The sequence below is a fragment of the Piliocolobus tephrosceles genome, chromosome X (genome assembly GCF_002776525.5).
Source record: "Piliocolobus tephrosceles isolate RC106 chromosome X, ASM277652v3, whole genome shotgun sequence".
Lineage (NCBI taxonomy): Eukaryota > Metazoa > Chordata > Mammalia > Primates > Cercopithecidae > Piliocolobus > Piliocolobus tephrosceles.
This window is the reverse complement of record NC_045455.1, coordinates 85,264,197-85,278,107: the sequence shown is the minus strand read 5'-3', so window position 1 is coordinate 85,278,107 and position 13,911 is coordinate 85,264,197.

Genomic DNA, 13,911 nt, shown 5'->3' with positions numbered 1-13,911 from the left:
CGGGCAGATGTTCATGCTTATCGGAAATTTGAGTTTAATTGGGCACCCTGTATTTTTATTTGCTAAGGTGACAACCACTGCCCTGGTTGGGGGCAGGGGGGAGGCATTTCCAGCAGCAGGGGCCACTTACATCACACATTTGCTGTCTCCCAGGCTTACCCATGTTTAGTCTCCTGCTCTTCTCTAGCAAGTGGGACTTACTGACACATAGCCAGAGGGGGTTGTCGCTGGTGTGAGCAGCCTTCTCTCCTTGCCTACTCTTTTGGTGTCTCAGTGAGACTCCCATGTCCAAGTTAGGACATTGTCTCCTTCCCCTGCCTTATAGTAGAAACCATCATCACCTATCCACTCATCCACTTGCCTGTCTACCCATCTACCCACCCACCCATCCATTCACTCACCCATCTATCCATCCACTCACCCATCCATCCACCCACGCATCCACCCACCCACCCACCCATCCATCCACTCATTCATCCATCCACTCATCCATCCATCTATCCATAAGCATTCACAGAATACCTTTTATGTATCAGACACCATGCAGCAAATCCATAATCTGCCTGAGAACATGTCATATGAAAGATTCATGTTCTGTCTTGGAGCCAATTTATTGGGAGCCCTCCAGACCACAGGAAGCAGCTATCATCATGCACAGAGTAGCTCTGACCCAGTATCTCTGGACCATCCCAACATTAGCCAAGATACCTCAGATGCCACCAGTTGCCTTGCAACCAAGCTGACCTATGATGATACAGAGATGTACAGGATGGTACAGATGTGGTACAGGGAAGCTGAAGCTAGACAGGGCTGTCCTCATGTATCAGTTACGGAAGGCTAATTGTGGGAACAAATAAGCCTCAACAACATGTATAATCATAGTGGATGTTTTTTTCTTGTTCGGATCACAATCTTGGCATTGGAAGAGGTTGGCTGGGCAGTTCTCCTTTGCACAGTTACCCAAGGACTCAGACTGTGGAGGTTCTGTTGTCTTCATCAGGTCACTTCCAAGGTCACCCCAGGGTCATCACCAGGAGAGGATGAGAGCTTGGTGGCATGCATGGCAGACTTTGAAGGGCGGGCCTGGATGTGGCGCACATCCTTTCATCACTGGCTGTGCTACATTGGCTGGCCATGTGGCCACTACTACTTGCAAGGAAGATCAGACAATGCAGGCCCAGGAAGAAGGTAGGGACGTGGATTTGTTTAACTTCTCTGAGCTTCAGTTTCCTCATTTGTGAAGTACTCCATTGATTGCCTCTCAAAGCCAACTGGTAAAATCACTGCCTGAACCCACTCCTGGCAAGTCTGACAAAGTCCCCAAGTGTCCTTTTCCTAGGATCAGCTCTTCCCTCCAATCCAGCAGACACTCTGAGGATAAAGGAAAACGAATTCCTCTTCCATTTTTCCATCTGGCCTGCTTCTTGATTCTTGTCCTTCTCACACTGGCTGTTGAAAACGAAGCCACTTCATTTCATGGATGTAATTCATTTACTAGCTGGTTGCTTTGGATCTTGGATGCCTTTCTCCATGAAAGCAACTCTAAGCAGGGTGGCTCCATCCCCCAGAAGTCCAGCCCCCATCTTGTGGCCCCAGGTGCCTTCAAGGGTGGTCTGGAGGGAGGTGCTGGCCCCTTGCAGTTCCCGTGGCAGCCTGTGAGCAGGCTCCAGCAGCAGGGAGTAAGGGCGCAGCTCAGGGGCCCCAGCGAAGGGCGTTCTGTGAGTGGCTGGTTCCCATGGCAACTGAGGAGCAGCCTCCACAACAGCTAGGAACCCAGTCGCCCCAGCTAGAAGCTGTTGGGAAGCTCAGCGTCTGGAAGCCTGGAGTCACCTGTGGCTGCAGCCTGGAGCTGAACATCTTTCAAGCTGGGATATTTCCATTACTAGCATGCCCTAAATAGCTCATTTCCGTTTCCTCAAAACAAACACTTCTTGAGCATCTGCATGCCAAACTCTGTCATGGCTACCGGGACCCCAGCAATAACAAGTCACTGGCCCTCTCCTGGCAGGGCTGCCAGCCTAGAGGGTGAGCTAAGCACGCATCTATGACACTGAGGTATAAAGCCCATCTCACCCTGACAGGGAAGCGCTGGGCAGGAAGGCCTTGAGTGACGGTGAGCAGGAAGGCCTTGAGTGAGAGGCCCAGCAGCCACGGCGAAGACGAGGACGATGAGTAGGGAGTGGGCGGAAGGGGGAGGTTTGGGCCAAGCAGTGGCCACAGCACATGCAGAGGCATAGAGAGAAACTGCAAAAACACTTCTGTGGTGGGGCGATCACCCTACAGACCTCGGGTTATGTCCTGGGGGAGGTGGGTCCTGAAGCCTTCTCAAGAGAGGAGCATTGGAGGAAGATGAGTCCAATGGACCTATGAGTATTTTTTAAAAGTTTAACTAGCTTTATATTTCTTGGATTCATAAAAATGGAAGAAAAACTCAGGAATATTTCTCTAATACTTGACAAATCCAGCCCACTAGCAAGTCCTGTCTATACCCTCCAAATGGTCAGGGCTGTGTTCTGGCCTGGAGGCTAGAGCTGGGATCCTCTGGAAAGGGGGGAACTTTACATTTATTCTCAGTGTACGACAAAGGACATTCCCTTCTTCATCTCCTTGTACTGTGCATCCTTCCCTGAGACACGAATCTCCATCCTACAGCTGTCCTGGTCTACAAGGCCTGTTCTTCCTCCTTCCTCCACGCAGCCTGGCACTCACATTTTAAGCCTCAGGCCTGCCTTAACATCCAGGTGTCCATGTTCCTGTGAGAGGTGACACACTCTTCTTGTTTTAGCACTGAGAGTCTCATGTCCTGGGGTAAAATCTCAGGATGGAGAGGAAAGACTCAGCCAGGACCTATAGGCCCCAGGATGCTGAGTGGCAGCGGGGATGAGGGAGGCAAGCCTGGCTTTGGAGCCAGGCCTGCCCAGCCAAAGCTTGATTTCTCTACTAAGCTGTGGCACCTTGATGTTTACTAAAATTTTTTGAGCCTCAGTCTCTTCTTTACCTGTTGCAAGGGACAAGGAACACCTATCTCACAGGACTGTAAATAATGCATGTTGAACACTTTCACATAGGAAGTGCTCAATAAATGATAGTACTTTCTAGAGAAGGGGCTTCCAACAGTTGCAATGTTATGTAGTAAAAGCTGTATCAAGCTTTTACATTGAATGCCAAGGGCCCAGAGAAGGAGCAAATATCTGCTGTGGGTGGCCAGGGAAGCTTGACTTTGTCACCAGTTGCTTACAAGTTTCCCCGGTGTGCCTCTTACACATCCACTGTGGACTGTGATTGAAAATTGGAGGAAAGGGAGGTACAGGAGAGAAAATTCTGAGCAGCAGGAGAATTTGGGCAGTGAGGTAACAGAGACATCTGGTCTGGGGAAAATACACCCCATCTGTGAACTCCAGTGCAGTTCATGTGGGGAAAGAACCTATAAGCGGGGGATTCTGAAATCTGCAAGAGTCCTGCAGCAGAAAACTGGGTTTCCCAGTAGGAGGGTACAGGCATTCTAGAATTCTCAGAAAGTTCTGGAACATTCTAGTCTATTCTGGAATGCACTCCCTGTGGGTGAAGCCAAAAGGTAGAGAGAAGACACAGGAATTCTGTTTGTGAGGACAGGACTGGGGCTGCTGACCTGTTTGTGAGGTGCCCCTCTGAGGAGGACCACAACAGCTTTGGAATTAAGTCTGGAGAGATCTGTGCCTCTAAAGAGGCCAGGACTGCAGACAGTGGAGCAAACGTCTCCTAAGAGAGCAGCCAGGCCTCATCTCTACTGTGATTCTTTGCTGGAAAGTCTGAAGAATATTTAATGTGAAAAATCAGTACCTTCTTGTCCCTCTCTGTAGCTGATGTCTCCCTTGGTTGCACTGAAGTTGTGGGAAGGCGTATTTCTTTCTTGTTTAGGAATTGCAGCTCCTTGATGCCTTAGTTGTGTCAGGGCCTCCATGAAGCAAGCCCTGTGCTGAGAGTGTTTCCATTTGACAGGGACACCAAAGCAAGGATGTCATGAGCAGGTCCCCTCTGCTCAAGAACGCTCCGTCCCTGGGACCAATGGCTGTGATAATGGTGCTGGGGGACACAGGCCTGGAAAATACAGTTGTGCATTCAGGGAGCAGCTGGGTCTGGTGCCATTGTCACATCTACCAAGACAAAATGGTGAAGAATTAAATACCAGCCACATTTCCCTTCCCAGAGGCATGTGAGGAGGCAGCTCGTCAACAAGGGAAGGTCTGACTCTGCTGTCCTCTGGAGACTAGAACAAATGTTCTGTCTTCATTTCTCAATTGCAGACAAAAATATGCTTTTCTTGTCAACCAAGAACCTGGAATGTGCCCTCTGATGATGATAGGCAGAATTCACACTCCAGAGTATGTGAACCACGCCCATGCTCTGAATATGGTGTCCAGGCTGGTCATTGAGCCATTTTCTAAGCGTCACCTCCACAAGGGGCTAATATCATCACCTGGGCCACATGTACCCTCTTTCACTGCTGCTCTACGCTTCGGGGACTGCTGGTTAGTGACAATGACCTGCTGGCATTTAAAATCTGAGCTCCTTAATGCTGAAATCTCCTTAGCAGCGGCATCTCATCAGAGCTTCATCTCACCAACACGGCCCTGGCAGCAGGTAGAGTGGCTGTGCATGCTTTGCACATTTCTATGCACACTTCAGGGCCTTAGCAAATATAATAACTTCCTAAGTAGGACCCCAAAAATTCAGGCTAAAAAAGTGTGGGCTTGTGTTACAATGGGTGGATGGAATGACTAGGTAAATCTGCAGATAGCAGGAATCAACCCTCCTTATTTATACCCATCTGATCTTACGAGTTTTTTTTTTGTTTTGTTTTTGAGACGGATTCTCCCTCTGTCACCTAGGCTGGAGTGCAGTGGCACCATCTTGGCTTACTACCAGCACTGCCTACTGAGTTCACGCTATTCTCCTGCCTCAGCCTCTGGAGTAGCTGGGACTACAGGCACCCACCACCACGCCTGGCTAATTTTTGTTTTTGTATTTTTTTTTTTTTTTTCAGTAGAGATGGGGTTTCATCATGTTAGCCAGGACGGTCTCGATCTCCTAACCTCGTGATCCGCCCGCCTCAGCCTCCCAAAGTGCTGGGATTATAGGAGTGAGCCACCACGCCTGGCCTGATCTTATGTTACTGTAGTTGTGTTATCACTGGACTTTATTACATTTCAAAAAAAAGATGTCATTTCCACCAAGTGCAAAAACAGCAAGTGTATCTGCATTTTGCAGATGCAGTTAGTGTGGTAATGAGAGAGACAGATTTGAATGCAGGCAGGTCATGGTTTGAGCCAAGGAGGAGGCCCTGGGAAAAACTCTGTCTGTTCAGATGCTCTGACCCCCATACCACACCCCTTTCCGGTCATCCAAGCAAAGCATCCATGTATGGGGGACCAGGCTGCCTCCGGTACATATGTGCAGAACCCTGGGGTCAGGCGGGCGAGGTGCCAAGCTTCCAAGAAGGGTGGGGAGCCTTTGGGAACCGTGCTGATGCCCTTGCTCCCAACAGCCTGCTGGGGAGCGGGCAGGCTTCTGGATCTCATTAAGGCACAGCTGCCCCACAGCCTGGACACCATATGCAGAGCATGGGCCTGGTTCCCATCACTTGAGTGTGGATTTTGCCTGTAATCATCAGAGGGCACATTCCAGGTTTGCAGTTGAAGAGAAAAGCGTACTTTTGTCCTCAATTGAGGAGCCATTCTGTTCAAAGTGTTTAAATGGTTTCCGAGGCTTAGCAACGTTCCTCCTGTCTGCATCTGACCGTGCAGCTTTGATTTTCAAGGTAGGCTGGCAGGATTCTTGGAGGGAACACAGCGCCCAGCCCCCATCTGAATCTGCTTGAGAGCTAACAAGTGCCAATGTGGCCAGATGAGTGTGTGCTGCGCTATTTGTGATGGAGGTCCCCAGAGAGCCTTTGTGCTCCAGACCTTTATTGGAACACCCAATAAATATTGGACTCAGGCTCCCCATTGTTTTAGTGCAGGGCTTAAATGCAGTCTCCTTCACATTGTCAAGGTACCTTTGACCAAATTGCAGCTTGCATTCCCACACCAAATGTGGCTTCCCAGAACCCCGGCTCACTCCAACAGAACCAGCTGGGACCAGAGAGGGTCCTGGTTTGCTCTTTGTGTGCACAGCCGATTTCTCAAAGCACTAACTCACTTTCCTCTGTACATAAATATGACATTGGGGATGACACACAGGTGTCATCAGGGAGGAAGGCATCAGCTGCACCCAGCCAGGCACCCACTCACCCACATGAGACTTTCAAAGCCAACTGGCTAAGGCTTGGGAGGTACCCGCAGGGCAAAAGGGCGGCTTGTCATTGAGTGAAGTGAACTGCCTTCAATGTTTTTATAGGTTATAGCCTGCCCAGGCAGTAGCAACAAGCTATTTGATAAGCAAGGGGGTGACCAGATTTCTACTGGCCAGATAACCAGAAAACCAAGGCTTCTGCATTACACCACTGCATAAGAGAAATAAGCATTTTAGCTACAGGGAGGTCCTGTTGTTATTGAAAACTGGAGGAGGTCCACCTGCTGGCCACGGGCTTGGCTGGCCGTGGGCTAGGCTCACTCACAGTCAGAGAGCAGCCTTTGTGGCTGAGCTCAGCAGAACTCAGTGGACACCCGCACGGCGGCCCAGGGCCAGCGATAAACAAGTCAGGGCTGCTCCTGGCGCTCAGGAATCTGGGGTCAATTAGGGATCAATGGTGCCAGCGGATTTAAAACAATTGCAACCAGCCGGGCAGCCTCAGCATGTATCAACAGTGAAATGCAGAATGTGCAGATACAATTGTACCATCCCTAAATTAAATCAACGTTCTACCTCTTGGCAAGGCATTTTTCTTAATAAGTGGGATTGCTCCTGGCCAAGCTTTAAACTACTAGGGATGGCGATGACCGATGACCTAATTGGTCACTTACCCTTGGCCGAGGACATCAAAACACTAGTCATTAGGGGACACATCTGTGAACTTCTCATGAACAATGAAATCAAACCTAATCTGATCTCACCTACATCTTACATTTTTAAGCTGCAGATTTCCACAATTCTTTGACTGACAAGAATGTGAGGTCTATTTGACAACCAAGGGCAATGACAGGATTTCTGTCGGCCAGACAACCAGAAAACTAAGCCTTCTGTATTACATCGCTTCATAAGAGAAAATAGGCATTTTAGTTCCTCATTTCCTCTTGTCATTTCTCATTGTTGTGCCTACTTGGCACAATGTTAACTCTATAGAAAGGCTGATTTTTAAACATTTTTGTGAGTACATAGCACGTGTATATATTTATGGGTTACATGAGGTATTTTGATACAGGTGTGTCATACGTAACAATCACAGCAGGGTAAATAGGGTATCCGTCACCTCAAGCTTTATCCTTTGTGTTTCAAACAATCCAATTATACTCCTTTAATTATTTTAAAATGTACAATTAAATTATGTTTTACTATAGTCAGCCTGTTGTGCTAGCAAATGCTAGGTCTTATTTATTCTTTCTTTGTATCAGTGAAAGGTTGAATTTTTAACTGCAGGCATCAGTGACCAATGAGGACCCAGCTGAGAGGGCAGTTTGACTCAAAGAGGTGAAAAAAATAGGTGGGGTCTTTTGATCATCAGGAATCAGGAGCAACTGGAGGCAGGGACCGGAAACCCAGGTGGGGCCACTCCGGAGAATGACAGAGCTCTTCCAGGCCTCCATTCACCACAAGCCGGTATGCACACCATTCGGTTGGCTTCCTGGGTCAAAATGGGTCCTTTATGTCCTTCTGTCTTCTTTGACAGAACTGCCTTTGGTCCCCAGACTCCAGCAATGTGGTCCGAATGGGGGCTGTCATCCTTTTCCGTGTCTCCACCTCCCTGGCCGTAGTCCCCTTGAGGGAGAACGCCAACCCAGTCACAGCTGATCAGGGTCTCTCCCTCAGATTTATCTGTGCTGCTGCTGGTGGGGAAGAAATGTTTCTTTTTTGGCTGGGTGTGGTGGCTCATGCCTGTAATCCCAGCACTTTGGGAAGCCGAAGTGGGTGGATCACCTGAGGTCAGGGGTTCGAGACCAGCCTGACCAATATGGTGAAACCCCGTCTGTACTAAATACAAAAAATTAGCCAGTCATGGTGGCACATGTCTGTAATCGCAGCTAGTTGGGAGGCTGAGGCAGGAGAATTGCTTGAACCCGGGAGGCGGAGGTTGTAGTGAGTCGCGATTGCACCATTGTACTCCAGGCTGGGCAACAAGAGCGAAACTCCATCTCAAAAAAAAGAGAAAGAAAAGAAAAGAAATGTTCCTTTTCGGGAGAGGAAGAACCTCGAAGCTGCTGGTGGTCAGATTGTGTGCCTGCGGGGGAAAAGGGTCCACAACCCTTTGGCGAGAATGAAGCCAAAATTCAGACAGAAACATATGGCAGACAAGCTGGAACGTTTGATCCAAACAGTGGCACCCGAGGCTAGAGTTCCCCCACCAGCATGAACCAATGAACCAATGCGCTTTCTTCTCTTCTTGTCCAAGTTCATGCAGTGTTTCTTGATATGACACTTGGTAACCATTTCTTAGCATTCTATATGTCACGTTACTATTATTTCTGCTGCAAAAGTTTGGGTACATTTTGGCAGCTAAGTACTCATTCAGTTCAGCAGCTCTCCACACATGAGGCTTGGGAAGCAAGCTTGGAAGACCAGGACTAAGGGTAGGCACAGACTTTGAGGCAAGCTTCTTAGACTATCATAGGGGTTTGCTTCTCACCATCAGAATTCAGCACTGACTCATTTACAAACCAGGAGTAAAAGAAGTGTTATTTTGATTTGCTCTTGTTGAAACGTTTATTGTTTACCAGGAAAGGCTCTAGGCAGCAAAGAGAGATCCACCTGAGATGACTTCATAATCTTTGTGACTAAAGGGTTTGTTGTCTTTTGGGGAGTTGGCAACCGTTAACTTCCACTTCCAATGAAGAGTAGGATTTACACCAGATCAAAGATCCCTGTTCTTTCCTATCTACAAACCTAAATTCAGTTCAACACATACGTAACACCTGACCCACGTACCATGCTGGAGACCCAAAGGCAGGTCCTGGTCTTACCGACAGACCCATTGGTATTCCTACTTGATTTCATCCCATTAGTCGAAAACCCTTCAGCAGACCCCATAAGTGCACTCAGAATACAGTTGTGGCTAGAAGTAGCTCTCAAGGCCCTACGTGATTTTCTGCACCACGCCTGATCGCCCTCACCTGCCCTGGTGCCCAGCGGGAGTTCTGTGCCCTCTCCTTCCCCACACTCTCATCCTCTGAGGATAGGGTCACACCCAGAAGCTTCTTTCCTCATCCCCACCCCAACTATCTAGACCTTACTCACCCGTGAGGGTCCCACTCCAGTCCCTCTTTCTTAAAACCTTCCCCAAGTCCAGCTCTTATACATCTTTCTGGCAGAATTTCCCTAACATTTGTTTTTGAACTCGCTCAGAAAAGGACTTCTGTGATTATTTTAAACTGTAACCTTGCTGGTCACAATGTCTACTCCGGTAACCCCAACACTCTGAAGGCCAAAGTGGGTGGATTGCTTAAAGCCAGGGGTTGGAGACCTGCCTGGGCAACAAAGCTAAGCCCCATCTCTACAAAGAATAATAATAAATTACTGGTCTCGATGGTGTACACCTATAGTTCCAGCTACTTGGGAGGCTTAGGCAAGAGGATCACTTGAGCCCAGGACTCTGAGGCTGCAGTGAGTGAGTTATGATTGAGCTATGATTGTGCCACTGCACCCCAGCCTGGGTGACAGAGTGAGACCCTGCCCCTAAAATAAATAAATAAATAACATGAAATTTAAAACAACACTGTAGGCTCATTGTGTATCTGGTTGTTGCTATCCAGACTCCTGGAGCCTGGCAGTGGCCGTGTCGTGTGTAGGGTGTCCCCTGAGTGGCAGGAAGGGCTGTTCAAGGAGCAGGGGGAGAATGCTGAGGATGGCAGGGGCAGAGAGGAAGTAGAGGTGGTCTCCATCTCTGCTGTAATCAGCTTTCCTGGGTTCTGTTTAATGCAGGCAGTACAGCCCCTTCATCCTGCGTTGTTCTGCTTTCTTTTTCCTCTGCTGTCTTTCCGTCCCCATGGGTTTTAATGAATACATACCTTGAGACACGACAGAATCTGTTTCCCCAATGGGCATCTATGAGGCATCAGGATGTGGTTTAGCTTCTGTCCTAGTGGTGGAACCCAAAGGCATTCCCTGCAAACACCAGCCTCCTCCCTGGTCTCAAGGATCTCAGTCTCTGAGCGACGTTGCTGACAGGGCATCAGGGTTTTAAAATGGTGACATCAACTCTCTTTTTTCATAGCTACGTTTCCCAACTCTGGCTTCATTCCCTAGTTCTGACACCGAGTAGCTGTAGAACTCTGAGCAGACCATTTAACCTCTCTGAGCCTTTGTTTCTTGGTGACAATAACAGTCTCTTCTTTGGCTGTTATCAGGATTAAAAGCTTCAGGGTATGTAAAGTTCCTAGCCCAGTGCCTGGAGCTTAACGGGCACACAAAAAATGTGCCAACTGCCTGCACAGGAAAATTCTGCCCAAGGGAAGCTTTAATTACAGTTGCTTTCTCTTTCTCTCAATTCAAGGATTTGTTTCCAAGACAATTAACAGACCACAGAATTCTGCTACCTATCAGCCACTGGTCGCCAACAGACTCCCAATGTTGGCACAAACACGTCTCTCGAAGCCGGGACACTTAGACAGGTGCCAGCTTGTGGCTCCATGGCTCCCGGTGCATCCGGATCTGTGACAGTTACACAAGACGTGTGCTTAAATATTTACCACGCTCAGAGCCACCCCAGCACGGTGGGGCTCAGAAGAAAATCCAAGAAGCAAGACGGCTCTGGCATCACCCGCTCTTAGCTTGGTGGAGCATATGTCTTGATGGGAGGTATCATCAACAGACTGGGCGACCTGTTGCTTTAAAACATGAACAATAACGATCTCCGCTCAGACTCGGGAACAAACACTAGGCATATCAGGTTGCCTGCGAAACTTAGGCAATTAGAATGGTTCCGTGATACCATTCCCCTGAGGGTCCAGGAACGCCCCTAAGTTCCTGGCATGGGTGCACAGTGTGAAACGCTGGAGGAGGGGAGAAGCAGCAGACGTGTTTCAGCACCAGCTACTCAGGCCTGACCTGAGCTTTTGTTATCTCATTCACACCGAAGGAACATTATCTCCATTATCATTATGATTGTTTCTACTTTACAGATAGGGAAACCGGCTCAGAGAAGGTGAGTAATGGACCCAAGGTCACACAGCTGTGAGATGCAGGGCCAGGATTTGGCTCCAGCTACTTGCCAGGATTTGGCCCCAGCTACTTGCCTCTAGCAGCATGGGCATGGCCCAGTGGAAAGACTAACACAAGATGAACATCCCAGCATCCTTCCAAAAGGCTCTCCAAGGAGATGGGTCCCACACAGGCGCCACGGTCTCCAAGACGCCCTGACCTCAGTGGACAGCCAGAGGTTGCGAATTCCTTCCCACAAGTCAGCCCTGATCCTGGCGCCCCCCTGTACATTTCTCCCACTGACAACTGCTTAGGGAGGTTCCTCGTCAGGGATGTGAACAGGAGAGGGTCAGACCCCAAGCGCAAAGTAGGTAGCCAAGGAGGACAGAGGCCCTGTCTAGGGTACCTGAAGCACGCTATGGAGGGGTTAGTGGAGAGATTCTACTCTCCACCCGGATCTCACGCAGGAGCAAGGAGGTAAGAACAGTGACCACACACACTAGATTTCAGAGTCAAGAAGGACTGAAACCTTTGACCTGCTGAGCGGCCTCACCGGGAAGGATACCCTGGGAGTCCCAGGCAGCCACCGGCAGCACCCCCGCTGTGGAACCCAAGGTTCCTACACCTGAAAGGAGAGTCTTCTGGGACCACCCCGAAGCCTGGGCGGGCTGAATGTGTCAGGGGCTCAGAGACAGGTGAAGAAACCATGGAAGCCTCTTTCCTCAAGGGAAGGCCGAGCTCCCCGACTCCCCAGCATTAGAAATTCTGGTTTTGCAGGAGCTGCTGACGGTGGTGGTAGTCGGGGGAGAGTCTACATTCTGAATGAGCTTCCCTTCCTGGCGGTCTTGGCGCAGGTCTGTGGGTGTATTTTGAAAACTGCTGCTTTCCCTCCACCACAGCTTCCCTTGCTGTCTCCTTGGACCGCAGCAATGTTTCTTACAGCCATGTGGCGTCTCAGGGCATTCTCTGGAAGATGAGGCTACACCGAAGTCAACAGGTGTCTTTGCGGGGCTCACTGTTGAGCTGTGGAGGGCCTGTAAGGCCCCAGAGGAGGCCGTTCCTTGGACTCTGCGCAGGGAAACTTCTCTTGACTAGGAGTACACCTGTCTTCTCCACCCAGAGCCCAAAGTGGGTGGTCTGGGTTTGCAAAGAGACGAGCAGGCTCAGGACAGGATGGCTCCCTGCAGCTCTATGGCCCCGAATGGGGTAAGGAACTCCCTGGAGGCCTGAGTAATTTGAGCACTGGAAAAACAGGGTCCTCTATTTCTAGTTTTCCTGTCCAGAGCACCCCAGGACTGTGTGCTTGGCCTTGTGGTGGCCATGACCCCGACCCTGGCTCTTCCTAAGGTGACCACTCACCCTAGAAACACCCTGGAAACTCATCCTAGAAGATTTACTAAGCAGCAACAGTTTAGCTAATCTTTACATCTTTGAAGGTACATCGGTCCCATGTGGGGCCTCGGGTCAGAGAACTGCCACAGATAGACCCGCTGAGTTCATTAATCCTTCCCCAGCCTCTTGGTTTGGCTGCATTCATTCATGTATCCATTCAACACACAGCACTGAGCATCTACTGTGTTTGCATTTTGGGGGAATCTTTGGGTAGCTTCAGCCACTAGGACAAAGAACTCCGTCCCCTGAGATACACAGGCCTGGAGGATGAATCCGTGTGCATCTACACAACATTTCTGAATGTTCTTAAAAGGAAAAAAATAAAAATAAACAAGTGCGTGAGGTAGTGATTAAGATATTCACAATATTTCGCTTTAGAACAGGAAAGTCTGACAGCTACAGAGGAGAAACGACTTTGCTGTCCCACCCCACTCCCACTTCAATTTAGACTCCTGATTGCTGTCTTGATCTTTCAGGGTTATAACCGCGATCTCAATGACTAATAGAAAACTCCATTAGGCTCCGTCTTTATGAAGGGAATTAATGACTTCGTAAATTTAGTGCTTCGTAAACATAGGAGGGGGAGCACTTCCCTCAGGCTTGACAATTCCCTGGCAGGGAGGGAGGCTGGATAGGAAAGGAAACGCTTCCAGCCTGCTGAGAGGCCTCCTCACCCAAGCGTTCTCTGCTGCTGCTTAGAAAGCCAGGCCCCACAAGGCTCGGGTGCTCCAAGTTCCTGAAAAAGAAGTCAATGCGAAGGCATGAGAGCTGGGAGCCAGGGAGAAAGAGATGCGTCCGCTGACTTGAAAAAAAATACCAACTGGTGAAATTTTCAAATATAAATGCATATTTTAATTACAAATGTGTGTCCTTGGCAAGTCCAGCTTTTGTCCTGGATTAGAGAAATCTGTTGTTCAGACAGGCCAAACCCACAGACGAATTATTTTCTTTGTTCTTTTAAGCTTTTTAGGCCTGGCCAATGACATAAAATCTTTCGGGGGAAAAACACCAAACTCTCAGGACACACATTCGGAAGGCAGCATAGGGAAGGAGAGGCTGTAGGATCGGGGTCTTGGGTTTCCTCGCTGGAATGAATGAGGCAAGTTATTTCTACTTAAGGAGGGGAGGTGGGTGGAAGAGGAAAGGGAAGGGCTCATTTTATAGAATGATGGCATTTGCAGGGGCTTCTGCAAATACGTTTTCCTGGTCCACTGATGCTTTCTGCTGCAAAACTGTCCTTCTTCAGAGACC